The sequence below is a fragment of the Schistocerca piceifrons genome, chromosome 9 (genome assembly GCF_021461385.2).
Source record: "Schistocerca piceifrons isolate TAMUIC-IGC-003096 chromosome 9, iqSchPice1.1, whole genome shotgun sequence".
NCBI lineage: Eukaryota > Metazoa > Arthropoda > Insecta > Orthoptera > Acrididae > Schistocerca > Schistocerca piceifrons.
The window spans coordinates 145470443-145486567 of record NC_060146.1 but is presented as its reverse complement, the minus strand read 5'-3'; the positions used below and the strand labels follow the sequence as shown (position 1 = coordinate 145486567).

The window sequence follows — 16125 nt, the reverse complement described above, 5'->3', positions numbered from 1 at the left end:
GTAGTTCTAAGTTCTAGGGGACTGATGACCATAGATGTTAAGTCCCATAGTGCTCAGAGCCATTTGAACCATTTTGATATTGGCTTTTGGAGCTGAAGGCCCAGTCGTCTGCCCCTGATGACTGCACGGCACAAAGTTTTATGCCTCGCCGGCCCATCGACAGCGACGTTCGACTGTTTCTGACTGAAAACATGTTGCCTTGTCGGACGAGTCTCGTTTCAAATTGCATAGAGCAGATGGACGTGTACGAGTACAGAGACAACCTTATGAATCGATGGTCCCCGCGTGTCAGCAGAGGAAAGTTCAAGCTGGTGGGGGCTCGGTAATGGTGTGGGGCGTGTGCAATTGGAGTGATATGGGACCCCTGATATGTCTAGATACGACTATGGCAGGTTACAAGTACGTAAGCATCCTGTCTGATCAGCTGCATCCATTCATGTCCAATGTGCATTCAGACGGACCTTGGCAATTCCAGCAGGACAATGCGGCACTCCAGACATCCAGAATTGCTACAGAGTGGCTCCAGAAACACTCTTCTGAGTTTAAACACAATTGTGATCAAGACTGTTTTTGATAGTAAATATTTGTAACACATTGATCACTGTTAACTCCCACAATGTATTCAAAAGTAATTAAACACTTCCGCTGGCCACCAAAGTCCAAAGACATCATGAACATTATTGAGCATATCTGGGATGCCTTGAAACGTGCTGTTCAGAAGAGATCCCCACCCCATCGTATTCCGGATTTATGGACAGTCCTGCATTATTCATTCATTCAGTTCCCTCCAGCACTACTTCAGACATTATTTGAGTACATGCTACGTCGTGTTGCGGCACTTCTGCATGCTTGCACGGGCCCAACACGATAATAGACAGGTGTACCAGTTTCTTTGGCTCATCAGCGTACTTTGCAATAAACAATCGAAATCTGTTCTTTCTTTTTTTAATCATCCGGTGTATGCATATTTAAAAAAAATCCATTTTCGGAAACATCATTGACCAAATTTGCAACTCAGATGACATATGTCCTTAGTCGAGTGACACCTACTCGTCTGTCGTTTGCAACCATAAGTGCCCGTGTTGTGAAGGCACAGGTGATCCGCAGGTTGGGTATAGACAAAATTTGTGTAATCATGTTTTTGTGCTTAACTTTAATTTAACTGACTTATGCTTAATAAACTCTTACGTTTGAGTGAAAAGTGGTTGAGTTGCCGTAGAATTGTTAGGTCGGGGCTTCGGTGTGAAGGGTGCTGTAGCTTTTTCCTTATGGGCGACTGTAGTGGGATTAGGGGAAGTAAATGAGACTCATCGTGGTTTTGTAGGATATATAGTAGAGATAGGAAGGTACTAGAACAGGAGGGGAAAATTGCCGCCCTTCAGGCTGAGTTAGACAAGGCCACGGGAGATCTTGACAGGTTAAGGAGAGAGAAGGGTAAAGAGAGTTGGGAAGTGGAAACAGGCAACAGGAGGAACAGGCCTAGAACTTTGTCTGACAGCTTGGTGGTGAATGTGGAAAATGGATTTGACATGTTGTTTCAGTTAATAACTGGTGAGCCTCAAGCAGTTGCAGGTATAGACAGGGCACAACAAACTTTCAGCTTCAAATTGAAAAGTAAAAATGTAGGGAAAACAGTAAAGAGAAAGAAAGTGTTGTTGTTAGGTAGTTCCCATGGAAGAGGTGTTGACCAACTTTTGCAGGATGAACTAGGATCAGAATACCAGGTAACAATTTTTTATACACCTAGTGCTGGCCTGGAGCAGGTGACAGAGGATTTAGGATCACTTTGCAAAGACTTCACTAAGGAAGACACCGTGGTTGTAAAGGGTGGGCCAGATAATATTATTGACAGAGAACCTGGGTACAATATAGAGTGTGATCTAGCAAAGACTACCTCAGCATTGAAGCATACTAGTGTTGAGTTTGTTTCTGTTCTTGGGCCCCATGACCGACCTCGTTTGAACTCTTCTGTCAGGAGATTTAATTTGGAGTTGGAACGGCTGCTTATGTCAGGTGCAGGGTCACACATTGGTGTGGTTCCTACTGATTCTCTCAATAGGTGGGATTATACGAAGCATGGCCTTCACCTCAACAGGAAAATGAAGGGTAAGCTGATTGGGAAAATAGCAGGAAAGTTAAAGAGGGGCAGACAGTGTAATTAGTGATAAAATACCAGTGGTCGTAGGGTCCAGAAAAGACCGCTTTTGTGGTAGGAGGGGGGGGGGGGGGACAGAAAGAAACCAAGTTTTAAGAGAGGTCAGGATTGAGACAAACCTTCAGTTTGTGAAAGAAACCATCATGTGACCACTTTAAGTGTTGGGGATATAGATTAGCATTTCACTTTTGTAGACTACAATGGAGAAAGGAGGAATTGCCACATTCATCAGGAACTGTCATAAATTTAAGAACGTAGACGGTCATAAATTTTGCCTAGAACAGCATGTGGAAGCATGTACAACAGAAGTATAATTTCATAAAAAATCCTTCATAATATTAAGTGTATATTGAGCACCTGCAGGTAACTTTAATCTGTTCATAAACCACCTTGAAGCTGTACTGGCCCAATTAACAACCAAAAACAAGGAAATAGTGGTTGCTGGCGACTTCAATGTAGATTTCCTTAAAGATTCTACAAATAAGAACTTATTTGAGTTAGTAACACTATCATTCAACTTAATTTCCATTTTAAAGCTCCCAACTAGGGTAGCCAATTGCTCGCAAACGGCCATCGATAATATCTTTATAGAAAAGACCAATGTACAAAATTATATTACAAAACCAATAGTCAATGACCTCTCAGACCATGACATGCAGTTAGTTCTGTTGAATGTTAATACTGAACAGGATATAAAATCTGTTAAATCTGAGCTCAAGAGGGTAATCAATAAGCCAAAAATTGATTATTTTAGGACACTCCTCAGAGACATTCACTGGAGTGATGTTTACAGGGCTCATGGCATGAATGAAAAATTTAATACTTCTGCTGATAAAGTGCTTACCTTATTTGAACACAGTTTTTCCCCAAAACTAATCAAGGTTAGAACAGTGTCTACAGAGAAGCCATGGATTACTCAAGGAATAGAGGTATCTTGTAAAACAAAAAGAAAACTGTATCTGTCAATCTGAAACATTTTTATGTTGATGCTATAGCACATTACAAGAAATACGCAAAATATTAAAGACTGTAATACGGACATCAAAGAAAATAATTACTAGAAAAAGATAGTCATATCAGAAAACAAAATAAGGACAATATGGGATATAGTCAAGGAGGAGACTGGTAGAACCAGACATGAAGAGAGGCAAATAGCAATAAGAGTAAAAGATACATTGGTGACAGATGTGTATAGCGGTGCAGAACTTTTTAACAAAAATTTTATAACCGTTACTGAAAATGTGGGGTTGTCAGGTTCTGTAGATGCTGCCATCAGATCAGACATTTCAAGTAACTTCCATAATATGAACTTGATCCTCACTACCCCAGAAGACGTAATGTCCATCATAAAATCTTTAAAATAAAAAACAACTAGTAGGCATGATGAATTATCAACAAAGTTAATTAAATAATGTGATTCTGAGTTAAGTAATATATTAATCTATCTGTGTAACCAGTCGTTTATCAGTGCAATATTTTCTGAATGATTGAAGTATTTGAAATTAAGCTACTGTTTAAGAAGGGAGATAAAGAAATAGCATCAAATTTCCGTTCAATTTCACTTTTGCCAGCATTCTCAAATATTTTTGGAAAAGGTAATGTACAATCGGCTTTATAACCATCTTACCACAAATAACATAGTGTCAAAGTCGCAGTTCGGATTTCTAAAGGGTTCTGATATTGAGAAGGCTATCTCAACTTACAATGAAAATGTACTTCATTCATTAGACAAAAAATTTCAGGCAACTAGTATATTTTGTGATCTGTCAAAGGCTTTTGATTGTGTAAATCACAATATCCTTTTAAGTAAATTAGAATATTATGGTGTAAGAGGAAACGCTGCAAAATTTTTCAAATCTTATATCACTGATAGGAAAGAAAGGGTGTTATTAGGAGCGAGACGTGTATCAATCTATCAGGCATCATCCAACTGGGAAATAATTACATGTGGGCTCCAACAAGTTTCCATCTTAGGGCCCTTACTTTTTCTTGTGTATATCAATGACCTTTCATCAGTATCATTACCAGATGCCAAGTTTGTTTCGTTTGCCGATGATACAAACATTGCAATAAATAGCAAATCAAATGTAGTCGTAGAAAGATCGGCTAGTAGAACATTTGTGGACATTAATCACTGGTTCGTAGCCAATTCTTTGTCACTAAAGTTAGAAAAAACACACTACATGCAGTTTAAAAATTGTAACGGGTGTCCCACGAGTATATGCGTAACATATGATGACAAGCAGGTAGAAGTGGACAGTGTAAAATACTTGGGATTACAGCTTGATAATAAATTCAACTGGCAGGAGCACACCACAGAACTGCTGAAGTGTCTAAACATTTCTATGTGCAATGCGAATTCTCTCAGACATATGGGATATAACAATGGAAAAGCTGGCATACTATGCTTACTTTCACTCCATAATGTCATATGGGATTTTTTTGGGGGGTAATTCATCAAGCCAAGCTAAAGTCCTCTGGGCACAAAAACGTGCAATAAGAGTTATATGTGTTGTGAACTCAAGAACATCCTGCAGAGGTCTGTTTAGGGAACTAGGGATACTAACTACTGCTTCCCAATATATTTATTTCTTAATCAAACTTGTCGTTAAAAATATATCACTTTTTCAAACCAACAGCTCAGTTCATGGAATCCATAATAGAAATAAGGATAATCTTCACAAGGATTTAAAGCCACTTACTTTTGTACAAAAAGTTGTGCATTATTCAGCAACACACATTTTTAATAACTTTCCAGCAGCCATTAAAAGTTAACAGCCATTGAACTTCAGTTTAAGAGAAGCCTAAATAATTTATTGGTGGCCAACTCTTTCTATTCCATTGATGAATTTCTCAGTAGAGCCAACGGTTGTGTGTGTGTGTGTGTGTGTGTGTGTGTGTGTGTGTGTGTGTGTGTGTGTGTACAATCTAACTTCTGCACTATTTCAGTGCAGTAAATTGTTCATTGTATATAAGTATTGTAGTAGTTCTATTATAGATTTATCAACTTATAAATAAAAAAAACATTTCTTTTTAAATTTTAAATTCAGTGAATAATGCAATTTTAGTTAATGTGTGTTGTAATATGATCCTTTCACACAGTGTTCGTTCGAAAAAAATTCCACTTGGGGCCTGTGGAAGGTACATTACCTTATTTGTTTTAGTTGTAAATATTTGTCATATATTGTTGTTCTCCTGACATGTTCTACATCCTGGAGGATCTCCTCACTACGGATCAGTTGGAATGAAAGTAAATGTGATCTAATCTAATCTACCCTCCGATGTGTGAAACCACATAGTGTAAAGGTGGGCTTCGTGTTACCGACACCAGTTCTTAAGTGGTTAAAAGCACTCAGAACACCCCAATCCTCGTTGTAGCTGGCTGGAAGAAGACTTCTCTTGCTTGGAGAGAGTTTCGAAGGTGGGTTCTACTGTTCGAAGGAAATTTTAGCATAGGCTTTGGTAGTTCATCCCCAAACAGTGGATGAGCTTCAAAGCTTCAACGTTTTCATCCTTCAGTAGGTCACGGCCAGCGACAACTTTCTGCAATACCGGTAAGACAGTAAATCTTCTCATCAGGACTAGATTTCTAAGTCCACTGTGATCATCCTGCAAGATTCGTTCACAGCAGGGTCTACAGATTTAGCTGTGAGATGATTTGTACCAAACACGGCAGATTCTTCAAATAAAAAGCTGTATCCATTCGTTGGAAGAAAGCACAGACCATACCCTCCCTCAGGAAGGGTATCGTAGCAGAAGTGATCCACAAAACTACCGTCCAGTATCCTTGACGTAAATTTCTTGCAGACTCTTAGAACATATCCTGAACTTAAACATCACGATGTATTTCGAACAGAATGGTCTCCTCCATGCAACACGGATTCCGAAAACATGGACATGTGAAACCCAATACACACTTTTATTAAATACCACACTTAAAGCCATGGATTAAGGCAGTCCGATAGAGACAGTATTTCTCGATTTACGGAAAGCATTCGACTCAGTTCCACATCTAAGCTTATTTTTGAAAGTACGATCGTACAAAGCATCAAAAGAAATTTGCTACTGGATTCAGGACTTTTTTGTCAGAGACGCAGCAGCATGTTATCTTGGTGCAGACAGTCATCGACATATATAGAAGTAACTGCAGCTCTGCCTCAGGGAAGTGTGCTGAGACCCTTGCTGTTCATGTTGTGTATTAATGACCTTGCAGACAATACTAATAGTATCCTCAAAGTTTTGGCAGACAGTGCAGTTATCTATAATCATACTCCATCTGAAAAGAAAACTGCACAAATATTCAATCAGATCTGTTAAAAGTGGTGCCAAGACTGGCAACTTACTTCAGATGTTCAGATACGTAAAATTGTGGAGTTAAAAAAAGGAAGGAAGACAACTGAAACGACAATATCAACGAGTCACAGTTGGAACATGTCAACTCACACAAATATTTGAGTGTAAAACTTTGTGGAAATGTGGAATGGAAAGATAACATAGGCTCTGTTGTAGGTTCAGCGGGTGGCAGACCTCGATGTACTGGCAGAGTACTAGGAAAATGCAATCACCCTACAAAGGAGATTGCTCACAGACCACTCGTGTGACCAATCATACAATACTGCTTAAGTGTGTGGGACCCGTACCAAATGGGACTACGTATACAGAGAATGGCAGCACGAACGGTCGAAGATCTGTTTGACACATAGGAGAGTGTCACAGAGATAGTGAGGGAACTGAACTGGCGGATAGAAGGAAATTACCCCGTGAAAATCTACTTGCAAAGTTTCATGAATCGGCTTTAAATGATGACACTGGGAATATAGCATCGGGAGATTCCAAAAGGAAGAACCGATTTCAGTTGTTTATTACTGACAAACCGAAAATGGTAGAAACACATTGCGCACGTCACTGTATGGGGGAAGGTTCAAAGTTTTGACACAGCTGCGCTGTTGTCTTTTTATGGTAACATGGTAACTACACCACAAGAGAAATCGTTTTGTGTGTTGGAATTTGCGCGAAGTCAATCCATTGTTCAGGTGCAACGTGCATAACGTCGTAGATTGAGCACGGAGCCGCCTCTGCACAATAGGATTTAAGAGTGGCTTACATAATTATTGGTAGTTTGTGTAGCATGTACAAAGGGACAGCACTGGTCGGCCATGCGCGTCTGATGAAAATGTCGAGCGTATCAGCGATGCGTTCACACGGAGACCGCGGAAGCCCGTAAGTCGGGCGGGCTGGGAACTTCAACTTCCTCAAACAACGGTGTGGCCTGTTCTGAAATGACTTCTGCATATGAGTCCTCACACGGTGCAATTGCTGCAGCAATTGCGTGCCGGCGACCATATCAGGCCCATATCATTAACGTCGTCCGTCCCTGCTAGCTGAGTGATCAGCGCGATAGAATATCAATCCTAAGGGCCCGGGTTGGAGATTTTCTCCTATCAGAGACTGGGTTTTGTGTTGTCCTAATCATCATCTTTTCATCCCCATCGATGCGCAAGTCATTGAATTGGCGTCCAATCGAAAGACCTGCACCCGACGAACGGTCTACCCGACGGGAGGCCCTTGTCACACGACATTTACATTTTTACATTAAGGTCGATATGCAGCAGGATTTTGGAACATACTTTGTGTTCGACAATTATGAATTACGTCGAAGAGAACGGTCTGTTGATACACAGCCAACACTGATTTAGAAAACATCGTTCTTGCGAAACACAGCTAGCTCTTTACACACACGATGTGTTGAGTGCTATTGACAAGGGATTAAAATTGATTCCGTATTTCTAGATTTCCAAACGGCTTTTGACACTGTACCACACAAGCGGCTTGTACTAAAATTGTCTTCTTATGGAATATCGTGTCAGTTATGTGACTGGATTCGTGATTTCCTCTCAGAGACGTCACAGTTCTTAGTAACTGACGGAAAGTTATCGAGTAAAACAGAGGTGACGTCTGGTGTTCCATAAGGTAGTGTTATAGGCACTCTGCTGTTCCTTATCTCTATAAACGATTTAGGAGACAATATGACTAGTTGTCTTAGGTTGTTTGCAGATAAAATGGTTCAAATAGCTCTGAGCACTATGGGACTCAACGTCTTAGGTCATAAGTCCCCTAGAACTTAGAACTACTTAAACCTAACTAACCTAAGGACATCACACACACCCATGCCCGAGGCAGGATTCGAACCTGCGACCGTAGCAGTCCCGCGGTTCCGGACTGCAGCGCCAGAACCGCTAGACCATCGCGGCCGGCTGTTTGCAGATACCGCTGTCGTTTATCGAGTAATAAAATCATCAGAAGTTCAAAACAAATTGCAAAACGACTTAGAAAAGATATCTGAATAGTGCGAAAATTGCAATTGAGCCTAAATAATGAAAAGTGTGACCACATGAGTGCTAAAAAGAATCTGTTATACTTCGGTTACACGATAAATCGCTTAAATCTAAACGCTGCAACTAAAAATAAATACCTAGGAAGTACAATTACGAACAATGTAAACTGGAAGGAACACACAGAAAATGTAGTGTGAACCAAAGACTGCGATTTAATGGCAGAACACTTAAAAAATGTAACAGACCTACTAAACGAACCTGCCTACACTGCGCTTGTCCGTCCTCTTTTGGGGTACTGCTGCACCGAGTGGGATCCTTACCACATAGGATTAACGGAGTACATAGAGAAAGTTCAAAGAGGGGCAGCAAGTTTTGTATTGCCGAGAAACAGCGGAGAGAGACTGTCACGGACATGATACACTATTTGGGATGGACAACACTAAAACAAAGGCGTTTCTTGTTGCAGCGGAATATTCTCACGAAATTTCAATCACCAACTTTCACCTCCGAATGCAAAAGTGTTTTGTTGACGCCGACATACATAGGCAAAAAGGATCACACTAATAAAATAAGTGAAATCGGAGCTGACATGGAAAGATATACGTGTTAGTTTTTTCCGCGCGCTCTTCGAATGTGGAATAATAGAGAATTGTGAAAGTGGTTCGGTGAATCGTCTGCCAGGCACTTAAGTGTGATTTTCGTAGTATACCTGAAGATATAGATAAGAGAAGGCACGAATTTTGCATTTCCATTCTCCAGGATATGGCAGAGGTTTTTCGGAACCACTCGTTTTTCGGACGAATCGACGTTTCATCTATCGGGTGAAATAAACCGCCTTAATGTAAGAATTTAGGGGTCACAAAATTCTGCAGTCGTCGCCTAACATGAAAGAGACTCACCGAAACCGAATGTGTTTTGTGACATCTCTGCTCACAAAGTTTATATACGTTTCTTTTTTGTCGATGAAACTGCGACTTGCTGTAAAATTACCTGTTTTCTCAATTTCACGAAGTTTCTAATTATTTCATTTGGATGCATGACGGCAGAGGAAGACTGCACTGTAGTTCCCTCTCTAGATTGTCGCACTGATTACAAAATGGTCGATATCGAAATAGACGACAGAGGGGTAGAGAGACAATTAAATTCGCTCAAAAGAGGAAAGGCCGCTGAACCTCATGGGATACCAGTTCGATTTTGCAGCGGTGAACCGTAGGTCTCTAGAAGAACGTAGCGTTCCAAAGGATTGGAAAAGGGCACAGGTCAACCCCGTTTTCAAGAAGGGACGTCGAACAGATGTGCAGAACTATAGACCTATATCTCTAACGTCGATCAGTTGTAGAATTTTGGAACACGTATTATGTTCGAGTATAATGACTTTTCAGGAGACTAGAAATCTACTCTGGGTTTCTAAAAAGACGATCGTGTGAAACCCAGCTCGCGCTATTCGTCCAAGAGACTCAGAGGGCCATAGACACGGGTTCCCAGGTAGATGCCGTGTTTCTTGACTTCCGTAAGGCGTTCGATACAGTTCCCCACAGTCGTTTAATGAACAAAGTAGGAGCATATGGACTATCAGACAAATGGTGTGATTGGATTGAAGAGATCCTAGATAACAGAACGCAGCATGTCATTCTCAATGGCAAGAAGTCTTCCGAAGTAAGAGTGATTTCAGGTGTGCCGCAGCGGAGTGTCGTAGGACCGTTGCTATTCACGATATACATAAATGATCTTGTGGATAACATCGGAAGTTCACTGAGGCTTTTTGCGGATGATGCTGTGGTATATCGAGAGGTTGTAACAATGGAAAACTGTGCTGAAATGCAGGAGGATCTGCAACGAATTGACGCATGGTGCAGGGAATGGCTATTGAATCTCAATGTAGACAAGTGTAATGTGCTGCGAATACATAGAAAGAAAGATCCTTTATCATTTAGCTACAGTATAGCAGGTCAGCAACTGGAAGCAGTTAATTTCATAAATAATATGGGAGAAGACATTAGGAGTGATTTAAAATGGAATGATCATATAAAGTTGATCATCGGTAAAGCAGATGCCAGACTGAGATTCATTGCAAGAATCCTAAGGAAATACAATCCGAAAACAAAGGAAGTAGGTTACAGTACACTTGTTCGCCTACTGCTTGAATATTGCCCACCAGTGTGGGATCCGTACCAGATAGGGTTTATAGAAGAGAGAGAGAAGATCCAACGGAGAGCAGTGCACTTCGTTACAGGATCGTTTAGTAATCGCGAAAGCGTTGCGGAGATGATAGATAAACTCCAGTGGAAGACTCTGCAGGTGAGACGCTCAGTAGCTCGGTACGGGCTTTTGTTGAAGTTTCGAGAACATACCTTCACCGAGGAGTCAAGCAGTATATTTGTCCCTCCTACGTATATCTCGCGAAGAGACCATGAGGATAAAAACAGAGAGATTAGTGCCCACACAGAGGCATACCGACAATCCTCCTTTCCACGAACAATACGAGACTGGAATAGAAGGGAGAACCGATAGAGGTACTCAAAGTACCCTCCGCCACACACCGTCAGGTGGATTGCGGAGTATGGATGTAGATGTAGATGTAGATTTTCAACTTGAGGCGTGGCATTACCTTAACAAAACCACCCCATAACGTTGGATCGGAAGGGGTGAACAACAAGATCTTCTAGAACAGTAGGCAAAGGTTCCGAGTTCGAGCCTCGGTCCGGCACACACTTTTAATCTGTCCGGAAGTTTCAAAACAAGATCTTATACATTCCTTTTGCCCTGTCACGTCACCAGAGCTCACACCTTGCAATTTTTTCTGTGGGGGTGCATAAAAGACACAGTTTATGGCCCTGCTATGGCTGTTACTCTTCAAGAGCTGAGAAATCGAATTGCTGAAACTACTGATTCAGTAAATAGGGAACTGTAGATTCGCGCGTGAAATGAAATGGACTACCATTTTGATGTTTCTCGAGCAGCGCATCGACGCTCATGTTGAGAGTATGGTTTGGTGTCTGTGCGAGCATAAAACTTTGAAGCTTCCTCTGTCTGGTGATAAGGGCAATATGCTTGTATCATTCATAATTTGTCTACAATAAACAACTGAAATCTGTACAACCCCACTCGATCGCTCATGTAGGGTTCACGAGGTTGGTTGGTTGGTTGGTTGTTTGGGGAAGGAGACCAGACAACGTGGTCATCGGTCTCATCGGATTAGGGAAGGATGGGGAAGGAAGTCGGCCGTGCCCTTTCAGAGGAACCATCCCGGCATTTGCCTGGAGTGATTTAGGGAAATCACGGAAAACCTAAATCAGGATGGCCGCACGCGGGATTGAACCGTTAGTCTCCCGAATGCGAGTCCAGTGTCTAACCACTGCGCCACCTCGCTCGGTGGTTCACGAGGATAAAATTAGATTAATTGTAGTGCAACCAGTGGCGTTTAAAGATTCTTGCCACACTGTGTATGTGAATGGTACGGGAAGAGCCCAAGTTAACTGGTGGTTTCGAAAGTAGCCTCTACCATACACTACACTGTGGTTTGTAGAGTATGGATGTATACATACTGTATATATTGGAGGTGAGGTGTCCTCCGAAGAGCGAGTAGTTGAAGAAAGGTTGGAACTTAGCGACGAAACCAAAAGTAAGCACTGACGCAATGACGAACTAGTGAAGTCGACGTGGATGTGGCCAGAGGAGTTTCCATTCGATACTAGATGAGCTCGTTTACTCGTATTGTCGCTCTGCCCCAGTTATGAGTCATCGCTGAAAATACGGCAGCATCCTCTCTATACCGAGTCAGAAGTGCCATAGTTGTATTAGACAGAACTACCTAAATGTTTATCGTGAATTGTACCCCGTGAGAAGAGACTAGAACCTTGTTCTCTATCGAGTGATACCTTAGTATTCGGTGTCGGTAATAAATACTCGTGACCTTTCTGTGGAGAAGGACTGCTACAAATTTAACTATTTCGTCTTCTTTACATTTTAATAAGGTAATCTAATACACTGACGGAAAAAAATCGCTACATCAACAAGGATCTGCGTGACGTAAACGAAAGTTAGCACGAGTGTTTCTACGTCTGAAAGATGGTGTCTATTCAGATTTCACGCCAGTCGCATAAGGGACGCAAATCAGGTTTCCTTTAAATACACGATATAACGGTCGTGAGCGTTAGTTACCTTTGACATTAGAGGTGGTGACTTGGCCGGCCAGGGTGGCCGAGCGGTTCTAGGCGCTTCAGTCTGGAACCGCGCGACCGCTACGGTCGCAGGTTCGAATCCTGCCTCGGGCATGCATGTGTGTGATGTCCTTAGGTTAGTTAGGTTTAAGTAGTTCTACGTTCTAGGGGACTGATGGCCTCAGATGTTAAGTTTCATAGTGCTCAGAGCCATTTGAACCATTTGTGGTGACTTGATGTTAGTCAAGAGTGCCTTTAAGGCGACAAAGACACCATTATCAACATCTTGAACGAGGTAGTGTAACTGGGCTATGAGGAGCTGGATGTTCCTTCTGCAATGGTGCAGACAGTCTTGGCAGGAATGTGGCCAGTGTATATGATTCCTGGCAGCGTTGGTCAGGAGACTGTACAGTCGTGATAAGAGTGGGCTCCGGACGACCACTGGCACTACCAAGAGGGAACACCATCGTGTTCGGCGTATGGCTCTGGCGCATCGTACTGCATCTGTGGCAGCAATTTGAGCAGCAGTCGCCACCACAGTGACACAACGTATTGTTACAAATCGGTTGTATGTTGTATGTGAACCGGGGGTCTAGAAACGACGGAGAGGCTCCGTCCCCGCCCCAGCTGGAGTGGTCCACAACGCCACGACGACTGCTGCAGTCCACTTCAGCCCTCTGCCTCCCCACACCGAAATACTCTTGTAGGATTATTATGCGGTTCGGCCACCGTGGACCCTCCCTCCACCCCCCCCCCCCCCCCCCCTCGCCATGGAACGTCTCACACTAGACGAGTGTAACCCCTATGTTTGCGTGGTAGAGTAATGGTGGTGTATGCGTACGTGGAGAACTTGTTTGCGCAGCAATCGCAGACATAGTGTAGCTGAGGCGGAATAAGGGGAACCAGCCAGCATTCGCCGAGGCAGATGGAAAACCGCCTGAAAACCATCCACAGACTTGCCAGCTCACCGGGCCTCGACACAAGTCCGCCGGGCGGATTCGTGCCGGGGACCAGGAGCTTATTCCCGCTACAAATCGGTTACTTCGAGGACAGCTCTGAGCCATGCACCCTGTTGAATGCATTCCAGTGACGCCAATCCGCCGCCATTTGCGACTTCAATGAAGTCAGGCGACGGATCATTGGAGTGCAAGATGGAGGTCTGCTGTGTTTTCTGATGAAAGCAGGCTGTGCCTCGGTGCAAGTCATGGTCATGTGTTGGTTACAAGGAGGCCAGCTAAGGGGCACACTAGACCAACACCTGGCGTGGGGTACCATTTCTCAAGAGCGCAGGAGCACTCTCACGGTTATCCCACGCGTCCTGACTGAAAAGCTGTACGCCAGTCTGGTGATTCGACCAGCTGTGCAGCCATTCATGAACAGCATTCCAGGGAGTGTTTCTAGTGAGCGTCGACATGTTGCCTTGGCCTGCTGAATTACCAGATCTATCTCCAGTCCAGCACATACGGGACACCATCAGACGACAACTCCAGCATCATCCACAAACAGCATTAAACGTCCCTATATCGTTCGACCAGGTACAAAAGGCAATGAACTCCATCTTATAAACTGACATCCGGCACCATTACAACAAAATGCATGCAAGTTTGGATGGTTTCTGTATACTGGCGGTTACACTTGTTATTAATGCACCAGCATTCTACATTACCTATGGCTTGTCTCGCGCTTACCTCCGATCTTGCAATGCCAATCACTGATATATGTTACCTAGGCAAATGTAATCCCGAAGCTTCATTACTCTACATTAAATATTTTTTGGTGTTGCGATTTTTTCCGTCAGTATCTTTTATGTGTTGTAGTATCAACTCGTGGCAACGGCCTTGCCACAGTGGATACACCGGTTCCCATGAGATCACCGAAGTTAAGCGCTGTCGGGGGTGGTCGACACTTGGATGGGTGACCATCCAGGGCGCCATGCGCTGTTGCCATTTTTCGGGGTGCACTCAGCCTCGTGGTGCCAATTGAGGAGCTACTCGAACGATTAGTAGCGGCTTCGGTCAAGAATACCATCATAACGACTGGGAGAGCAGTGAGCTGACCACACGCCCCTCCTATCCGCATCCTCAACTGAGGATGACACGGCGGTCGACGGTCCCGGTAGGCCACTCGTGGCCTGAAGATGGAGTGCTTTTAAAATCAACTCGTCCTGCTCCAGGAGTAAAACGCAGAACGCATCACTGTACCGACGAACGTTATTTCCTCCAGTACAATAGGGAACATACACTATGTGATCAAAAGTATCCGGACACCGGGCTGAAAATCACTTACAAGTTCGTGGCGCCCTCCATCGGAAATGCTGCAATTCAGTATGGTGTTGGCCCACCCTTAACGTTGATGACAGCTTCCACTCTCGCAGGCATACGTTCAATCAGGTTCAAATGATTCAAACGGCTCTGAGCACTGTGCCGGGCGCTGTGGCCGAGCGGTTCTAGGCACTTCAGTGCGGAACCGCGCTGCTGCTACGGTCGCAAATTCGAATGCTGCCTCGGGCATGGATGTGTGTGATGTCCTTAGGTTAGTTAGGTTTAAGTAGCTCTAAGTCTAGGGGACTGATGACCTCACATGTTAACTCCCATAGTGCTTAGAGCAATTTGAATCATCTAAGCACCATGGGACCACAGCGGCCGGCTGTTCAGTCAGGTGCTGGAAAGTTTCTTGGGGAATGGCAGGCCATCCTTGACTGAGTGCTGCACTGAGGAGAGGTATCGATGTCGGTCGGCGAGGCCCGGCACGAAGTCGGCGTTCCAAAACATCCCAGAGATATTCTAGAGGACTCCGGTCAGGACTCTGTGCAGGCCAGTCCATTACAGGGATGTTATCGTCGTGTAACCACTCCCCCACAGGCCGTGCATTGTGAACAGGTGCTCGATCTTGTTGAAAGATGCAATCGCCATCCACGAATTGCTCTTCAACAGTGGGAAGCGAGAAGGTGCTTAAAACATCAATGTAGGCCTCTGCTGTGATAGTGCCACGCAAAATAACAAGGGGCGGAAGCCCCCTCCATGAAAAGCACGACCACACCATATCACCACCGCCACCGAATTTGCTGTTGGCACTGCACACGCTAGCAGATGACGTTCACCGGGCATTCGCCATACCTGTACCCTGTCGGCGGATCGCCACATTGTGTACCGTGATTCATCACTCCCCACACCGTTGTCCCACTGTTTACGCGTCATTTGGCATTTACTGGTGATGTGTGGCTTATAAGCAGCCGCTCGACCATGAAATCCAAGTTTTCTCACCTCCCGCCAAACTGTTATAGTGTTTGCAGTGGATCCTGATGCAGTTTGGAATTCCTTTGCGATGATCTGGATAGATGTCTGCCTATCACACATTACGATCCTCTTCAACTGTCGACAGTCTCTGTCAGTCAACAGACGAGGTCGCCCTGTACGCTTTTGTGCTGTACTTGTCCCTTCACGTTTCCACTTCACTATCACATCGGAAACAGTGG

The 16125-nt window shown here is 43.7% G+C and overlaps 1 pseudogene; it reads left to right on the top strand.

The window, feature by feature from the left end:
• The first annotated feature begins 14478 nt into the window (after window positions 1-14478).
• Window positions 14479-14596, top strand: LOC124717626 (annotated as a pseudogene).
• Window positions 14597-16125: the final 1529 nt, after the last annotated feature.